Raw genomic sequence first — 18,949 nt, forward strand, 5'->3', positions numbered from 1 at the left:
TGAATTTTGGGACATGCAGAAGCGACACAAAACCACTTGATGTCTTTTATGTAGGCGACACTTTAGATTCGCCTTTGTTCTTGGTTTTCGTGAAGACTGTACGCCCACACACACAAACACACACAAACACACACACACGCACAGGAAAACATCAATTCACCTGTTATGAGCCACATCCTTCTTCTGTTTTTTCACTTCCTTACCAAGGTGCTGTCTGTCTAGAGAGTTTTAAGGTCAGAGTGATTGTGTAAAATTACAATTCTTGTAAATGAACATGCTTACCTCAAAAGAGTAGCACTGACTCTACAGTGGGGCTAACATCAGAGCTAATGCTATACATTTGTGGGCAATAAGACTTACTTTAAGGAACTACTGTAAACACATCGTTTCTGTGTTGCAGTTAACTTTAACATGCATAAGACTAAAGTGACAACTTCTGCAAAAAGTGATGCACACCTTAAAAATGTGTTGTTCTGTGATACTGTCACACCTTAAAGCAACACTGAAAGTGCAAAACTGAAAGCTTTCACTGCTGGCGTCATTACATATACACGTGAAGGATGAAACTAATGAGTTCTAACATTACGATTCAGCCTTACAAAATTAGTTGTGTGCTCAAATGCTGACACACACAGGGTACATCCTCATAAAACCACATACTAAATATTTCTTAAGTAAAACAGAACGCATATGACAAACGTGAATCAGTCCCTGATCATAATGAATCATGTGTTTGGTGTAACTGTTACTCAGTATTTGAAGTTCCAGTTCCCTCATGAATGTCTCCTCTGATAAAAAAAAAAAACAACATCAAAAAAACGCAACTGATTGCAACACATGGTACCACACTAACACAACCACTAGAGGGCAGAAGACACTAACTTAACATTAGATTGTTGTTCACCTATCATTTTGCCTATAGGCATAGATATGTACTTGGTTAACAAGACTGTGGTGAGTTTGGCATAAGTCATAGAGATAGTTTCCAGATACAGACAATCAAAAAATTAAAATAAATAGCTGTATGAGCCTTTAACAATAATGTTTATTTGCTATATGCTTCTTATTTGGCAAGGATATTTGCAGTCATAAGACCATAGGTGGATCAATTTGAAAAAAAAGTTTGACAGTGAATCCAAAATAAAAATGTGAAATTATGAGTATTTTCAAAAATAAATAAATGTGAGGCACATTATACAAACATGTACGTAAGATTTAAAAACTTAGGTCTGTGGTATTACGATAGACTGGGGTCAGCTGCAGACTAAATATTCACTGTTTGTAATGCACCACATTTTATAGATATGAAAATAACTACACCTGGTCTTGAACATCCAGTGTGGAGGTGACTATGACAATGATTCAGTGTCAGCAATCTGAATTCACTGACCTCTAAAAAATAAGATCAAAATTAGTTAAATTACACAAACAAAAAGAGACTCAACAGATTATGCAGGTGATATGTATAAAAGTTAAATGTTTTTATTTTTATTTTGTAAAACGTCTTTCATGCATGCTAAAAGTGTTGTAGGGTACACTTCAAGTTTTCAGGTATTTATTGAAATGTGCAAACAGAAACAGTAATGCAGTATAGAAGGCAGAAACAAGAGTATGTACAACACTAACAAGCTTTAAAGTCCATATGACTTCACATTGCTTTAATATTGCTGAGGTTCAGGCTCTGGGGTGGCCAACCCACATACACATAGGTTACACTGAGGGCTAAGTTGCTTTAATTGTAATTACAGAATCAGTCAGCAAGAGTCTCTTCACCTGTCTAGACATTATTTCATTGACAAAATCAATTCACACTGCTATTCTCCAACAATACGGTCAGTTTTATTTCAGCTCTAACCTCTTTCTGCGATGCAGACCTTATAATGGTCACAGCAAAAGTTCACTTTCTGACTTCTGAAGCTGCCTGTGAAGAGCAGGGTGATCCATGACCCGTCTTTAAGTACAATTTCCTGTAGAAAAAGAGTCCCCTAATTTCTTTTAAATCTGCCATTAGCTACCATAAGCATGACCGGACCGTTACCTTTTGTTTGGGCTCCCTTGAAACCACTATCTATTAGGTGGCTCAAATCAAATCCCTGCAGCCTGAGTTTAATAAGAGAATAGTTTTGCTCTTATGTTTTAACCTTGTTATCCAATATCCTGTCTTTTTAGTCCTGTGTGTGTTTTCAGCGCACAGAGCAACCCTGCTAGACAGAGTGTGTCAGCCACAACACAGACCTGGCATCCTGCCTCTCGTAGCACAAAAGTTCAGACGTGGACCAACAGCCGAGTGATACTCTGCTGCACTGGCACTGAGTAAGTCAGACCAGCTTACTACTGACCAAGCTAACAGTGAATTTTAGTTCCAGTGTATCTGACCCCTGTCTACAATAGATTCACAATAAAAGGGTGCTTGACTATTAACAGGAAAACACAACATATTAATTTTTTCTTAGTTAAATTAATTTTATTCATTAATCAATTAAAAGAGTTTTGGAATATGAATTATTGCAATCGGTAAAATAAAACTGATATCAAATTGCATCTGATTTCAATGAAATCTATATAATCTGTCTCCTGGGTGGAAAGTTAGCTTTTCCGCTATGCTGTTTTTTTAATGAATGAAAGAAACGTAGACTTAATATTAATGGCAGCACACTTTTAAAGTTCGAACAGTTCTGAATTTTCAGTGATCATAAAGATGTACAAAATAACATTAAAAAAGTCAAAACCAGAGTTAGAGAGTACTAAGAACTCCAAGATAGGATGGTGTAGCAGAGGGGAGTGAGTGAGGGGGAGGCAGACCACTGTACATCTAATATTGCAGACATAACGGTCATGTTACCGTCTCGTTTACTGTACTTCCCCATCTCGGGAAAGCTCTACCTCATATCTGCACAGCCTCAGACGCTGTTTGGGAGACTTTTAAAATAGGGGAAACGGGAAAACAAAGCGCAGTCTGAGGACACGGAGCGCAATCTTGAAATGGAAAACTGAAATGGGGAAAGGGTCTCTAGCTGAAAAGTTATTTGGATGATAGCCTGCATAAGAAAGAAACTGTGTTTGGTTTCTCATTCAGAGTCACCAGCAGGGCTCATTGTGATAAGAAAATAAGTCTAATGTTACCTGATCTGGTATAATGTGGACCAATTACCACTCCATTGCACTTCATTACAGGACTGTAATAGGGCCAGGGGTCACTGCTTGAGATGGAGTGGCAGAGGAAAATTGAGTCGTCATTGATAATATGATAAAAACTGACAGTGAGAGGCCCCTCCAACAAATTATTGAAATTTACAGTTGATAGGGAAACACTATAACCTCATTTGGTAAGCAGCTGGCAGGCACTTGTACAAAGCAGGTCCTCTAACACAATGAGAGGCTTATGGAGAGAGAGAAATCCAAAACTATCACAGAATAGTTTTAGAGTCTTGCTCATTGGCTTCTGGCACCGTGTGCGCACGTATTCAGTTTTTAGCATTTTTTTGTCTTTAACAGGTGGATTATGGAGACTTTGTCTGGAATGACTTACCTCTTTAGCTTATGCAGCTACAATAATATGCTAGCAAAAAAATAAAAAAGTCTCGAATAAACACATCAGATCTAGCTAACATTATTTCCTTTCTGCAGCCGAAAAGAGAAGCGAGCAGGTTAAGAAAATAAAAATCTTGGTTTCTGTAAACTTCAGTGTTCTTGGGAGAGGTATGGGAAACCGTTTGTTTGCCTCGGTTAAAGTCCCCTCCATTTGAGGTCCCCTGAATAAATAAATCAAATAAACTACCGTCAGACATACATTTTCAATCCATCAAGGTAATCAGATTCTGTTTACCTGAATGGGAACTATTCTAAAATGTTATTAAAAACTTAAATGGAGTTTAGGTGTGGAATAACTAGGCGCTGGAAATGATGAGCAAACAGCGGGATAAGATTCCAATTACTATTAAACAAGCATTGCATTGACTAGTAAAGAGGAAAATAGCTTTGACATTTTCCACAGCCAGAGCTCCAACCTGACAGGCTTTGTCGTGGGAGAGCACAACAAATTCAATTCATAGGCTTTTAGACATGAAGTAGTCAAAGCTTTCTTCTGAAATATTACCTAAAGGTCCATTTTCAATTAATGGACCAACAGTCAACATTTGTGTTTGTAATTTAATAGATACTTTACATGGAGTAATTGTATATATTTTAAATATAATAATATTCAAATAATAATACGAATATATGTAGTTTTAATTTTAAAAAAATATTGCAAGATATACATGTTCAAAACGCATCTTTTAAACTTGCCACAATTCTCCCGAAGCTTTTACAATATGTCCTAAAATTAAGAATTCAACGAGGCCTTGAAGTCATTACCTCGTACTGAAGGAAACATAATTTGTGAATCATTTACAAGACCAGTTAAGTTTATCTCACATATCTAAATAGGCAATATATTGAATGCATGCTTCATTGATCAAAACTGTTGTGGAACAACTTATCGAGCGGCCATCTTTAACTAGCATTTAAAAGATCATTTTGCTTTCATCTACAGTCTGTACTCAGCTGAAATCACTTCAACATGATAAGACAGTCAATTTGGATGTCAGCGCTGGCTACAGTAATCACGCTGGCCACTAGATAAGTGTGACTTTATTTATTTATATTGAGCCTCGTGCGTGTCTAGTTGAAGATAATAGTTTCATTTTCCTGAGAAAGTTTGCCAGCTGCCCTCATTGTGGAGTAAATGTGACAGATTTGTGCTTCATTAGGATTCATCGGGCTGACAAAGATGGACTCGTAAGATGAATCAAAAATAGCAAACGCGTTATGCAGGAGTCCATGAATGTCTTTACTTTTCTTATAGCAACTTTAAAGCTTGAAATTTATAGATCTCGGGTGACAGCAAAGGAATAAAGATGAACATGAACTCAGTTGGTCAAGAAGCAAGAACTCAGCACGAAAACATAAAAAACCCACATTTTTCAAGCACATTTCTCAATATCTGCACAGTGACGGTTCAAAGGAAGGAAATATTCTGGTTAGCAGAGATACTCTAGATGTACTTTTATAATTCGGTGAGTGCCTTTAGAGAGCAACACTTTTACGGAAAGGGTTTCAAATTGAAAAGAGACAAAAGATAAGAGAAGAATTTGGAGAATGTAACTGGTTTGTTGTGTTGATATTATTAAAGCTTTAAAGGCAACTCAAAGAAGAATCTATCACGGGTTAAACAAAGTTAATAAAGGGTACATTACAGTTCATTTTAAGCCAGAAGTTTAAAGTTGAAATTGATATAAAAAATATAACTGGATGACATTAGATTTGCTTTTCCTGGTAAAATGAATTTTCTTCATATTTTACATATTTAATAAATAATATTTTACTTAATTTTGCGATGATAAAATAATCAAAAAGAGTTTAATGTGACTGTTTTATAGCAAGAAATAACTCAGTATAACAACACCAACTGTTGCCGATGTCTATGTGATTCAAACTACCAGCTGTAACAAATATTTCCACATCAGTTTCCACATTACCTCATGTTGATCATGAAACCTCCATTAAACTCATTTCTTGAATTGCTTGCAATCAACAGATGACCGGGTCAGCTAACAGTCTACTTTGCTCCTTTTTGTTGGAAGCAGCAACTTGATGTATTACTTCAGTGTGTCCTCTGTCTTATTTATTGATACAATTCCTTCTGTTTAAAATGTTAGACCTTTTGTTGTGTGACATGCTCCATGTGTAAATTGGTGGATTTTTAATTGTATCAAACTGGTCTGTGTCCAAATGTTATCTATGGCCTCTGACAGACTATCATTGACTCCCATTGTTTTGCTACTGACCACGTATAACACTGAGAGGCAGGGCTTAGAAAAAAAGTTACCCTGTTTCGTTGCATATGACAAGAGTTAGAGCCGTACTGTTGAAGGATTAAGGGATATTAGGAATATTTAATGGCATTTTGCTTTAACTGTGTGCACTGGAGGGTGACTGCTGGGGATGTTAGACAGCAAAGGTCATGAACAAAGAAGTTAAAAAAAAGTAGGACCATAGGGCAGCAGATAAATGTTACTTAAATACAGATTTGATGATGACATTGACTGCAAATTTGTTCAGTTACAGCTGGTACAGTAGCCTGGGTTACGCAGCACTCTCAAGTACCCTTTCAGAAACTTATAAAGGTTCCTTCACAGTTCCAGTGTGAACAGCCTATAAATGGATCCTTGTGGATCATTTCTTAGGGCCTTTCAAAATATCACCAAACCTGTGCCTGGGACTATTATGGTAGTTTTCTGGATGTCACCTGAGGGGTTCCTAAAGTGCTACATATAGAGGAACTGTGAAAGGGGCCTCTAAGAAGATTTAATTTCTTAAATATAAGTTCCTACTTACAAAGATATTGCATGACAGAGTCTGTTATTACCAGCACTGTGAGAATAGCACAAAGAGTCTGCACTTCCACAATAAAGCACACGAGGTCAGAGTTCCACTACAAATACTATGAAATAGCTCAGCACGGGCTCCACGGCTACTGTATGCCAGACATGTACTATTCATCGTTATCACGAAGGCCATTGCCTGAAAGATGTCTGGTGAAATAGGTTTGTCTAAAACATCATTACAAATCCAATTAATACTGTCATTAGACTAGATGAAAAGAGTGACAACATTGTACAGATTGGAATTATTTGAAATTACCAAAAGCGGCACACTGTACCAGGTAGCAGTGTAACCGGTATGCGATGGTGAAAAGTAGATGTTATCGAAGAAAGGGAACGCGACACGCTTTACCGTGTGCTGCACTGGTATATTACACAATTATCAGACTGATTCAAAATAGTAGTTAGAATATACAGCGCTTTGATTGTCACTAGTAATACCATGCCATTTTTAAAATATCTGACACAAAGATTTAAAATAAATAAAATTTACGGCACTGTAAACTGATATTGTCAAAGCCTTTTTATGCCTTGTCCACACTGCGTGACATATTTGTAACCAGCACACAATAAAAAAACAACAGAGTGACGTCCATACCACGAGAGGGTCCACAGGAGGATGTGACTTCCAGGAATTTATAGTTAACGGCAACACTAGCTTATGACAGACAACACTGTTTTTGACACATTTTGATAAAACAAATATTGTTATATTAGATTGTGGCACTTGCTTGTTTTTAATGCATTATACGGTGACGTGTGAATGCAACACAACCAAACACTTAGTTTTTCATATTTGTATAGCAGACTGAAAAAATGTCTCATACTATTGTGGTTATGATATCCCTTTAGTAACATTTTAATATTTTGTTATAGCACTTCAAATGTATTCTGTAATCTTCCTGAGTGCAAGAAAAACACACTAAAAGTCATATGTGTGACAGATGATGAGTAACAGAGAAAAACAAAGCAGACTCATGAAACTTTGCAAACAGAAAGCTCGTAAAGAAACACTCATCAACTACAATTACTTAATTTTAAAGCTAGTTAGCTTATTGTTTCAGTGTTTTTGCTCTATTGCAATGCATAGTCTGCATTTTTTACACCAGAGATGCACAGCAGCTGACTCATTATGTTATTTACCATTTTTAAAACACATATTTCTGTTCTACTAAGTGTCACATGGGAGAGCATTAATGACATCTATTCTGTTCAAACTAATCTGTTGTCTTGTTTGGCTGTCAAAAAAATGCACTCCACCTAGCACGCCATTCCTATTTTCGCTTCCGTCAATGACGACATTGACACTGAGAGGATTACAGGGTAAATCAATAAACACTACTGCTTCATGAATGAGCACAAGTCTCAGTGAACTGATACCTTCACACCAGGTTAGGCCTATTTACCTGTGATACCAATCCACACAGCGATCCCAAGGGCCTCCTCTCTATAGTGGAGATTAGATGTCACCACACTTAACAATGAGAAGACACCTCACTGCTCTACAGCACAAATCCACATTGTGTTGGTCAATCGGCAGGTTAGCATCACCTCCATGTTTAAGCAGGGACAGACAGAGCAAGTATGAAACTACCTCGATATAAATGTCGAAGGTATCTAACACCAAAAAGACTCTGTCCCCCTTTTCTCTCTCTTTAATAAGCTCACTATCTTTGCGTGTATTCTGGTTAGGAGCCTTAGCGATCACGCCATAAATGGGTGTCTTCAACTAGATATTCTTCACTTCCTGCAACTTTAGCAACTTCATGTTTCCATTTTGAGTAGAAAAGTAGATCTCTAACTTTAAGCAAATCGCACGGGACAAGAAGAGGCAAGGCTGCCGACCAGACAGACGAGCGTTCCACTCTCTAGCTTTTAACAAGCATAGTAATACATCAGTCAAAAGCAATAATTTTACTATTAATGAAATTCCAATTTGCCTTCAGTGCATTTCACATTGACATTTTCCACATTGCAACAGTGCTTTGATAAAGTTTTTAAAATGCAAAAACGCATCTAAGAGGCTAAAGACCAGCCCGGGTGTCAGCGTGCCTGGCAGAGGACTATGGTACTTAATTTTTATCGCCATATGCCCGGGGCATTGGAAGCCTGAATGTTAACATTGGCTCCATTTTCATTATCATCGTATGATTATGGATTTTACTGCATTTAGCTGATAATACAACTAGGAGCTCACCTTAAAAGAAGTTGCTGGAAGGTTTCATTTCTGCCCAAATGAAATTTTCATTTGACAAACAAGTATAATTAGGCTGCACTTCTTGTTCAGTGTCAGTCTGTTTTCTGATTGAACTTAGACCAATTTGCTGCCACTAAATGAGTTTGAATAATTTCCATTCTGAATGTCTTGGGGACATTAGCTTTAGGAGTGCTAAGTGGCAGCATGCTTTTTGAAGTTGCTGATTATTTGATGCCACCCCTGTCTACCTATACGTTTTTGAGCTTACTTCAAAGTTAACAAGGGGGGGAAAAAACCTCTGCATAGCCTACCTTGGAGTACAATGAGAATTTGAAAGTGTTTTTGGCCAGGTCTGGGAGGCAAAGTGAAAATTACTTTAATAAGTGTGTAATACACTTCGTTAGCTTCAATACTCTTTGCTTCTTCACTTTATTTCTTTCATGTGGCCACTTTTATTGTACTGAATGAGCAGATTTGTTTCTGTTGAAACTGTACACCTAATAACTAATATTGCGATATCACTTTCATTAAACCAGCTAATTATAAATTAATATATTATGAATTATGAGAACTGCTACAGCTGGCTCTCATACAGCGCTTCTGTTATTGATAATAATGTGAGACACTTCAGTATCCATACTGAACAAGAGCTAGAGCTGTTAATATATCACATAGCCTTGTTCTCTTAAAAAAAACATTTGTCTTTGATAGCACAATAACCTTAAATTTCTAAGGTGACAAAACTGTGGGAGATGACTTATATCACTGTAAAACTCTGGAGCCAAAAGATGAGAAACAGCAGAGCAATATGCATGGCAGGAAAAAAACACGGGGTTATTTTCCCCCTAATGGATTTTGTAGATGACCTAAAATCTGAGTAACAGCTATTTCGGCAGGGGTAATCCAGTCAACCTCGAAAAAAATAAACACCAATGTGCAGCAAAACTGAACGAGAGAAATGGAGTGAATAAAAATGAGTGAGGGCAAAAGAAAGAGAGGATCACAAATAAAGCTCAGTGTGGGATTGATGAGAGGGAATGGGGATTTTGACAATGTGATTAAGTAATGGCTTCAAAATATGGAGGTAAGGGTAAAAAAGGGAATAATTTACTGAGCATAAGAGCGCTGCATGTCAGTAAAGGGTGGAATTACATTTCATTATCATAAATAAGGAAACCCAAACTGTATCTTAGTTATGAGGAGTTTACAAGCGAGCGAGCCAAAGACTCAACCCCAGCTCCTCCAACGCAGCTCTAAATGTTTCTTTTAGAGTTTTTTTCTTGGTTTCATGTGAAGATTTTGGTACACCGACAGCAAGTGTGTCGCTCTGAATGGTTTGACAATGACAAACATTTAAGTATATGAAACGACTGTAGGGTTCATTTAATCTACCGATATATATTTTTTACATTAGAAAGCGCAAAGGAACAAATCCCATTGGATTATAATGTTAAATCTATTTTCTGTGTGGTTCTGGGTTGCTAACACAGATCTATCCACATTTGAAAAGTGGCACAAAGTAACAAAGCTACACACAAAGCAATGGTGGTTTACAGCACATAGGGCTGCTGAATGAACTTGACAAAGGGCCCGCATAATGCTTTGCAATTGTCTCAAGACGGAGACACCAGAGACTGCAAAACATCTGTGATTTATTTGCGTCGTACTCATTTTTCCACGGAAAAATGAAACCGCTCCAAACTGCACAAGCTGACCTACACAAAGATACACTGCGGCTTTGTCAGTTCTCACACCAATCGTTCAATGAAACTCATTAGAGTGGAATAAAATGCCTTCAGTTCATTCACCTTCTAAACAAAGACATTAATGAATAAACAACATTTCACCAAACGGCAACATTAAGCTGTTTTTTTTTTCTTTCTTTTCAGACTGGAATCAAAACATCTGTGAGCACGTAATGATGCAGTAATGATCGTTTATTTGCACAATTAATTAGTGTTTTGCACTTTGGGTTTATTTGGTGGTTTCATGTCATTTGTACTTGTCCTAAATATAAAAAGCAATCTTCACAACTTCGTGGCACAAAAACTGTTTATACAATTAAAAGTATATTCCATACACATGCCAAAATCAGTACTATTTTATCGCACAGCTTTCCAAATATAAATCATCCAATAACAGTGTCACTCTGCCCATCATTAGCCAAAGTCTCATCGGCTGAAGCACCATGCAACTCTCATAACGAAGTTGGTGTAAAAAAAAAAGCCATTTTTAACACTACAGCACCTCAGAGCACAGAATTTTAGTCAGCATGGTGAAATTTGATGCAAGAATCTCTGTCTAGTGTAATTCTATGCCAGAAAGTGTTGACTTTTACATCTGCCATAATGATTACCTGAAGCTCCACTGTGTCACCTAGACAGGCAGTTTGCTACTGCTTTCTTCTGCCTGGCTTTGAGATGTTGGTACTGGATGCCAAAATATAAGTAATTTCTTGAAAAGGCACTGCAGCTCTTTCCACATAAAGTAAGTTCTCGTCACCTGGAGAGAACTAAAACACACTGACAGTGTGTCATCTATGCGAATTTTGCAGTCATACATGCAGACATTTCTGAATCAGGTAAAACACTGAAAAGTAGTGACATACTTAATATCCAACTACCAGTGTTACATATGCATGTACGTTTTTCTGTTTTTCCTCCACTCAGAATAATATTGGGTCAAGTTCACAGTGAATACCCAAATTGGCATCTAACAAAAGCCAAGACCAAGCTGTATGTTGTTTATCACAGTTACTCTCTGAAATCTGAGCTTTCCTAATAAACTTTTACAACTACATTATACATCACCGCACCTTTGCCTGCTAACTACAGTGCAAACAAAACTTTTAGAAGTAATTAGAGCAAACTAGAGATGATTTTTCAACTCCCTCAGTAAGGATTTCTAAAGATTAAATCTCTCTTAACCCACTCCACAAACACAAACAATGATAAAGCCAAAATCTGATTCTGGTATCTACAGCCCACAGTTTCTATCCCTATCCATAAGAAAGCTGCTTAGCTTTGGCAGCTAGCACACATGTGCATTGCTCCACTGGTAGCTGAGCACAAAAAACCCAAAACAAAACAAAAAAATCATCATCTGAGCTTACTCATAACTGAGCTGTTAGGAGCTCAATAAATACATAGAAAGAAACAATGGAAATGATTTACAGTTGTAATTACCAAAGGCCCCAAGATCCAACAGTTTTAAGTAGCCTTTTCATCATTAATAGGAGGGTTGGTCATATGCTATTGCTGCTGGGAGTTTACACAGCTTCAATAACTATCAAAATTCTCCCTCTATTCAGATCTATGGTTAAATCCCAGGTGAGTGACAGGTGCCAGCTACAGGGCTGTTAGGAGAGAGTGTTTGTTGATATAACCATGTTTTCCTCTCTTTGAGCGACTGATCTGCAAAGGTACACATAAAGGCCCTCCTTCAGCAATGTACACAGAGCACTTCGAAAGGAGTACATAAAAATGTCCCCCCCCCCTCTTCCCTGCAACATTAAACAGTGTGGAGGGGGAGTGGGGGTGTGCAGCAGGAGTCATGGGAGGAGGAGGAGGTTTGGTGGGGGGGACTCAAACAAATGCTGGAGAGTGGCAAGTTTGCATTTGCCCATACCAACAAGCTCCTATCTCATTAACAAACCGCTGAAATAAAAGAGTGCTTTTTTGGCTCACAGCTATAAAAAAAATTATCATAGTGATGATGTTCCTCAGCCGTCAACAGAGCTGTGATAACGTTGTTTGATGATGACTTTCCCATGAATGTTAAGCAGCCGCCGCGGCAGAGGAAAGGAGCTTATCAGCGCCTAATGCCCATCTCTAATTCCTGCCCTTCTTGAACTAGCCATTTTCTAACAGCGTTAACTGTCAAATTTACATCCCGTCTTAATGCCACTAAAGAGTACGGGGGATGAAGAGTAAATGACAGCAGTGTAATGAGGAAGGCAAGGCATTCCTTCTTCCACTTTCTCTCCCCTTCTCTTTCTCCAAGGAGAAGGAGATTTCCACAATATGGGGGCTTTTTTTGCCATGATGCCGTGATGGAGAGCTTACCTGTGAACTTACTGCAGGTGTGTGTGAGCGTAATTAGTACTGGACTCTTTTGTGAAGGAAGGGAGAAAGAAAGAGGAAAAAAGGAAAGGGAGAAAGAGAAGAAAGAATTCATTCTTTACTGTAACACAAACACAAGGCATCTAAAATATTCTAACAATGAAGCACATGTGGCTTTAATAAGAAAATGCAGAAGAGCTGCTTGAGAAACTAAAGGTAAAAGAGATTGACTTGGACCAAAATATTGCCAACAAAACCCTCATTTTATTATGACAAAAGAAAACCATATTTAGAAAACAACATGATTAGAAATCACTTCATATGTTGGATTTCCAGTGAATTTTTAGGGAGACATCCTCCTGTCAGATCTCGTCCACCAGACCTCTTTTACATGTGTTTTTATTCGACTTTGGTGCATAGTGCACATAACGAAACAATGCAATGAGTTACATCAGTATTTTGATTCAGTACATTTGTTATCTGGGAAATAACCACTTTAATTTCCTGTTTCTAAATTGCCATTTGTGCAATAAGTCAATTAAAATTTGAGAACTGTTGCAGGAAACAATCACTTCTGACATTCAAACATAGTAATAGGAAAATTGCCACAGCGTCATTAGGAAAACAAATTTAGTTTTAAAATAATAAGCGATAACCTTTGTGATCTGTATGTGTATATATGCATATGTATGAGACACATAAAAACATACATACAGGCTTTTATACACATGCTATCATTGTGTCTGTCATTTCTAATTTCTACATTAAGATGAACTGATCAGGTTTCCTGGTGAGTATAGGTCTCCTTCACCATGGAAGCCTTTATATTTATGCATAGTTTTGCCTCTTTCATGCAAATGAGACAAGTTGAAAGTTTTCTAATGTTTGCATGTAATTTAAGATGGCATTTAAGCCTCCTATCCTAGATGCTATCATCATAATTAATTCATCAGGTAATATTCCCCCATTATTTCAAGACATTATTTTATGTCAGGGTAAATAGCTCTGAGAGCATGCTAACTATTTCGATATAAATACAATGCTGACTTCTATGTGTATTATACAGTAGATTTTAAAATGTGGATGTTTAAAAAAGACACAACTTCAAAAATGGGATCAGATGTGCACTGTGTGTTTGCGTAAATTGTGATTTGCTCATATTCAGTGAGGGGGAATGCACATTTAATATTCAGTCTTCACTCTCAGACAGAGGGAAATTGGAATAAAGAAAAACAGAAGAGAGGTTGTACCTTCCATCTATGCTGCTATAATCAACCATGCAAGTGAACCTATGAATATGTAGTCCATTTCATCTGAGGGGTCGGACTCTGGTAGGGCAGGCCAGCAAAGATTAAATCTCAGCTCATCTGATTGGACCATATAAAGATTCAAACTGAGCTAATTTCATGCCGATCTGGCTGCCTCCAGTGAAACTATCCAGAAGGCAAGAGGCTATAATGATTTGGAAAAGAACAGACAACAGATAAATGGTGAAATAAAGTTGAAGGGCCTTCTTACCTTTGAGAAGAAATATTTCAATTTAAATGTATCATTTTATCAGCGTAAGGTCCTCCAGCTTTGCAGCTCTGAGATTACACCAATTAAATACCAAATATGGTGAACTAGCTGCAAATGAACATGTGCTAATGTTTAGCGCTATGCTGTTCAGAAGCATGCAGTTCCAACTAGGTTTGAATCCGGTGCACATCTATAACAACTATTGCCCTGAAATGAGTGAACTGATAAGTCTCATTCAGCTAGAAACACAACCTTAACGTTGCAAATGTATCTTTTTTGTCATTTCATAAAGCTTTATGAATTTAACTGGATTTTTTTGCAAATAATTATCTTTTAGTCATTACATAGTTCATACACAGATTTAATTATACTCAATATTTTGTTCTTTTACCAAAACTTTAAGCTGAAAACCAAAATTTTACACACAGTATTTGTGTTTATATATTGTACTGTACGTAGGGAAACTCACAATATCATACATCTGTAAAAAAACATGAACATGGATAGATAGTTTCTTGTTCAGCTCTTATCTGCATGGCATATAACAGCTTGTATTTGTATTTGTTGCTGTAAATTTGGCGTCTGCACTGTTTGGTGTGAAATATTTCTGACCAGCAAGGTTTATTGTAAATTTAAGCAAACAAATTTAAGAAACTACTTTGGTAACTGGTGGCTTTTGCAAACACTTCATATTTGATCCAATCCTTGTATTTCATTTGTAATTAACTGAGTAATTAATGATGAAATAGTAAACTGGTGAATTAACATAAAAAAATAAATCTTTTGATCATTCAAGCCAATGTTCTGACCCTACACTGGCTAAACATTTCTGCTCTTCCAGGGGTAGCACTGTGTATCATTATCAAACTCTGAGGTTCCAGCTGATCACCTGACTCTGTTTGGATAAACCAGCAAACATCCAGAGGAAACAGCACTGGTTTGTCGCCAACCCTTCTCTTTCTCTGCACTTTGCTGCTGCTGAGCTCTGCCTTTGGGCACGATAGATTTGACACAAGAGTGCTGATGAATCTCATCAGTTTAATGTGTTTATGCTTGCTAAGCCCTAAAAGCTTATTGCTGTTCAATGGAGTGCTACAAAGTTACCTAATTTCCCCCTGGTCGTCTCTCAGCACGCAGACTCTCTCTGGGTTTGCTGGCAACACAGACTCCCAATAACACGATGTACTCTGCAACCTGTGGAAGACAGAAGGCACGCTGTGTCTCACTGATTTGTGTTATTGGCGAGAGAATAGACCTTGACAGAAATACAGTGAGCGCAGATATTACTGTTTTTTCTACCTTAAATTCAACCCATGACTGTCTCTCTCTTTCCACATTGATCCCTTTTTACAGCCTTTTCACTGTAAGTGCTTTAGTCTTATCTCCGCTGCCCCTACCTCGCCTGTCTCATACTCTAACCAATGAGGCTGGCGGCCTATATGACAGCTAACACCCAGTATTAATTAAAATGTCATGCCTCCAAATCAATATTGTAAAACAGTTCAAACACAACTCATCGCCACTGCTGTGATAAGTGCTTTTGGGTGACAGGTAAGTCCAAAGGAAGAGATACGAGAGAATGGTGTGACGGAATTATCCAGGGAGAACATGTAACATTAAAATTTATGACCCCCCTATGTGTTACTTCATTGCTCACAATTGCAAATTATCCACACTGTCATGAAGTATGCGGCGCTAAACTGACAGATCCATAAGTCAGCAGCAACAGGCCAGGAGGCTTGACGTAAGAACTCTTTAGCCTTACTGCAATGCATTAAAAGTGACTAATACATACTCATTTAAGAAGGGGGCTGTCAGAGGGCAGATTTATCAATGCTACTAAAATATTCCATCTGATTACGTTCACGCAATCTCGTCTCTATTAGGACAAAAACACAAAGCGGGATGTCAGCTATTACCAAAGTACTTTTTAGAGGACTTCTGTGACACACGGTTCGAGCTTCTAGCAAAGTTTCCCTTAAAAGTCAAAAAACCGCAGAACTCCTGTCGCAATATTCCAACTATTATGGAGGCAAATTGGGCTGATACAAAACTTTGTGAGGCCGTACGTGTTCGCACATACTCATTGTAAGACAATGTTCAAAAGCAATGCTCAGGATATGGATAGAATGTGACAAATTCTGTCAGAGTAAATATGGTTTAATAAATGAATTAGCTTCATAAATAATGGCTGTAATGACATTTTAGGGGACAATAAGCCTAAGCGTTGTCAGGAAATAGTTGATGTATGAGTTTCATGCCTCAGCGGTTCCTCAAAATGAATAGGCATGGGAAGATAGCAGGGGCCTGCAACCAGCCTATTTCCTCGAATTATCTACTTGTTGTCAATTTGCACAGTGGAATTACACATGCAAATTGAACTGCCTGCACAAACACCACTTGGAGATGATAAAAACAAATTAACAAAGGCTATAGAAGGAGGATTTATTTCACTGGCTAACCCAGGTCAAGCAATACATGTATTTTATGATTGTGTGTACCCAATTTTGGTGTAATTATATCAGCAAATTATTCTTTGTAATCTTATTATTTTTTCCCCAACCTTCTCCTTACACACATAATTAACTCCCTTCATATCCTCACAGAAAAAAAAAAACAGCTTGCCTCTACATCAGAGTAACACAGTGTAATCTGATTTGGGGTTCATTTTTGTCACCTTTCTGCAGCTGAAGTACAGAGCGAGGTGAGAGGTCGACAGTTTAGTGGCACTGTTTAGTGTAACTGCTTGGTGAAGGAGCAGACAAATCTACACAGTGTTAAAATATATATATAATCACCTCTTAACATCATCCCTCATACTGGGGAGGAAATTAAGAGTCCCCAGACCTCCACGTTTGCTATTAGATATCTCATTTACTTTGTACACACAGTGCTAATCTGCACTAATGAATTCTGCCACACCAAGCCAGATCGAGATGACTTAAAATTATTACCACTTCCACAGATATGCCTTTCCTCATTTGAGGCTCAATTTGGCTGCCTCGCAAAAACAGTCTGTCACAGTAAGATACTAATAATTAGGGTTTTAAGATGATTAGTTTATCTCTGTGCTCTTACAGTCCTGCCTCTTATCCACCATGGCCAAAACTTAATAAGAGGCTCTAAGTTTTAAACAGCCAACTCCAAATTACCAAGAAATGACAGAAATAATGAACTGGAGCACATGCCAGGGAGAGAGGGAAACACGGAGAGGGAGTCAGCTAGAGAGAGAGGGAGAGGTGGATGGTGGGAAAGCTGAGAGACATTAATTCAAGTGTGAAATAGAACACAAAGTCTAGTAATCAATAAGGAAATGATTCAGACCTGCAATGCCAAATTTGTTTAGTATTAACAGGACTTTGTGGCTCTCATTTACCTTCAGACACTGATGTGCTCATCAGCTTGTCACACATGTAATTAACGCAGCGATTATGCTGAGTGAGTGATGCCAGTTAATGGTTGCATATTTCTGAGGATGAGATAGAGAATTTTTTTTCACGTTTTCCATGACATTCAATATAGTATAAGCCTTATCAGTCAGCTTTAATGTGCACTGCATTTAGCAAAAGCAAACTAAGTAACATCTCTCATCTGAGGCTGCAGGAAGGTCAAGGAGAGAGCAAGGTCTCCATCTTTTACTTTTTTTTATATTACATTAATACAGCAACACTCTTACTGAACAACTTACCAATTATTTTTTGAAAACATAGCTTATAGCTCATAAAATATGCCCACTATCGATCCCTAAACCCTGAATATAAAACCTTGTACAGGCTCACTAACCCAAGAAATGTGTGTTTAAGAGAGAACAACAGATTTCAGAAAGTGGAGTGAGAGAATATTTGACATTTTTTCTTGATAAAACAAATTACTCAACTGCATTTTCTATAATGTATTTCCATAGATTCAGCAGTTAATTATTTAAAAAGTGATAATTTTACAATACATCATTTTAATTGAGGAAATCTTTATCTGTGGCTTATAAACATTTGAAGTTTGAGGAAATAGACTGAAGAAAGAAAAACGGAGGTCCTGTAACTCTCCTCCAGTACAGCACCTAATACTGATTAAACTTAAGGTGTGTTTCCCTTTTAATGTCTGGCTTACCTGAGCACTGGTTTTAGGCCGTTTTACATACACATCAGTGTCACTGGTCTTCCCCATTATGCTACACTTACATAGCACAGAAAATACAGGCTGTAATTTATGTATATTATGGGCCTTGCAATAAGATGCAACCAAAGAGAGTCTAATGAGAATGAGTGTGAAAGAGCAATTTAAGGCTAGATGCCTCTGCCAGTGCCGGGGGCTATACAAGATTTGCATGCTAATCATTCTAATAATAATGTAATGCCCAAAGCACTTTAAGCAAATTGCGAACTATTGGTCAGAGAATGAAGCTTATCTCACAGAGAACATAACACAAATATAGGTTAACATTTGAATGATTCCTGGTAATTCACGGACCTGTCAGTAGCCCGGCTCACCTCAATTAGAAACGGTCCAGCAGCTGTTTCACTTTTCTGTAAAGCTTGAGCTCCTTCGGAGCTAAAATACCTCCTTACCCGAATACTAGGAAAATATTAAGGAATATGTTAAATAAAACCTAAACTTCTAAAAAGTTGTTGCTACCAATGCAGCCAATAAGAGGTTGCTTTTAGTCCTCGTGCTCCACTGTTTAGCAACAGCGCTGATTGGACGTTGTGCTCAGCGCTATTTGCGATCAGCCAATAGGTGCCGTTTAGCAG

General features: G+C 37.7%; 1 long non-coding RNA gene across 2 annotated transcripts; it reads right to left on the reverse strand.

Annotated features, from left to right (window-relative positions):
• Positions 1–1,406: 1,406 nt before the first annotated feature.
• On the reverse strand, positions 1,407–18,876 carry LOC112841956 (uncharacterized). 2 transcript variants are annotated; one of them, XR_003213463.1, is made up of 3 exons: positions 18,689–18,876; positions 15,306–15,395; positions 1,407–3,752 (listed from the first exon to the last, which is right to left on the reverse strand). It is a non-coding gene; the product is annotated as an uncharacterized LOC112841956 (long non-coding RNA). The 2 variants fall into 2 exon arrangements; XR_003213462.1 differs by lacking the exon at positions 1,407–3,752 and adding an exon at positions 13,033–14,135 and having other exon boundaries at positions 18,689–18,874.
• Between the last annotated feature and the right edge of the window lie 73 nt (positions 18,877–18,949).

Source organism: Oreochromis niloticus, linkage group LG13, assembly GCF_001858045.2.
Source record: "Oreochromis niloticus isolate F11D_XX linkage group LG13, O_niloticus_UMD_NMBU, whole genome shotgun sequence".
Classification (NCBI taxonomy): domain Eukaryota; kingdom Metazoa; phylum Chordata; class Actinopteri; order Cichliformes; family Cichlidae; genus Oreochromis; species Oreochromis niloticus.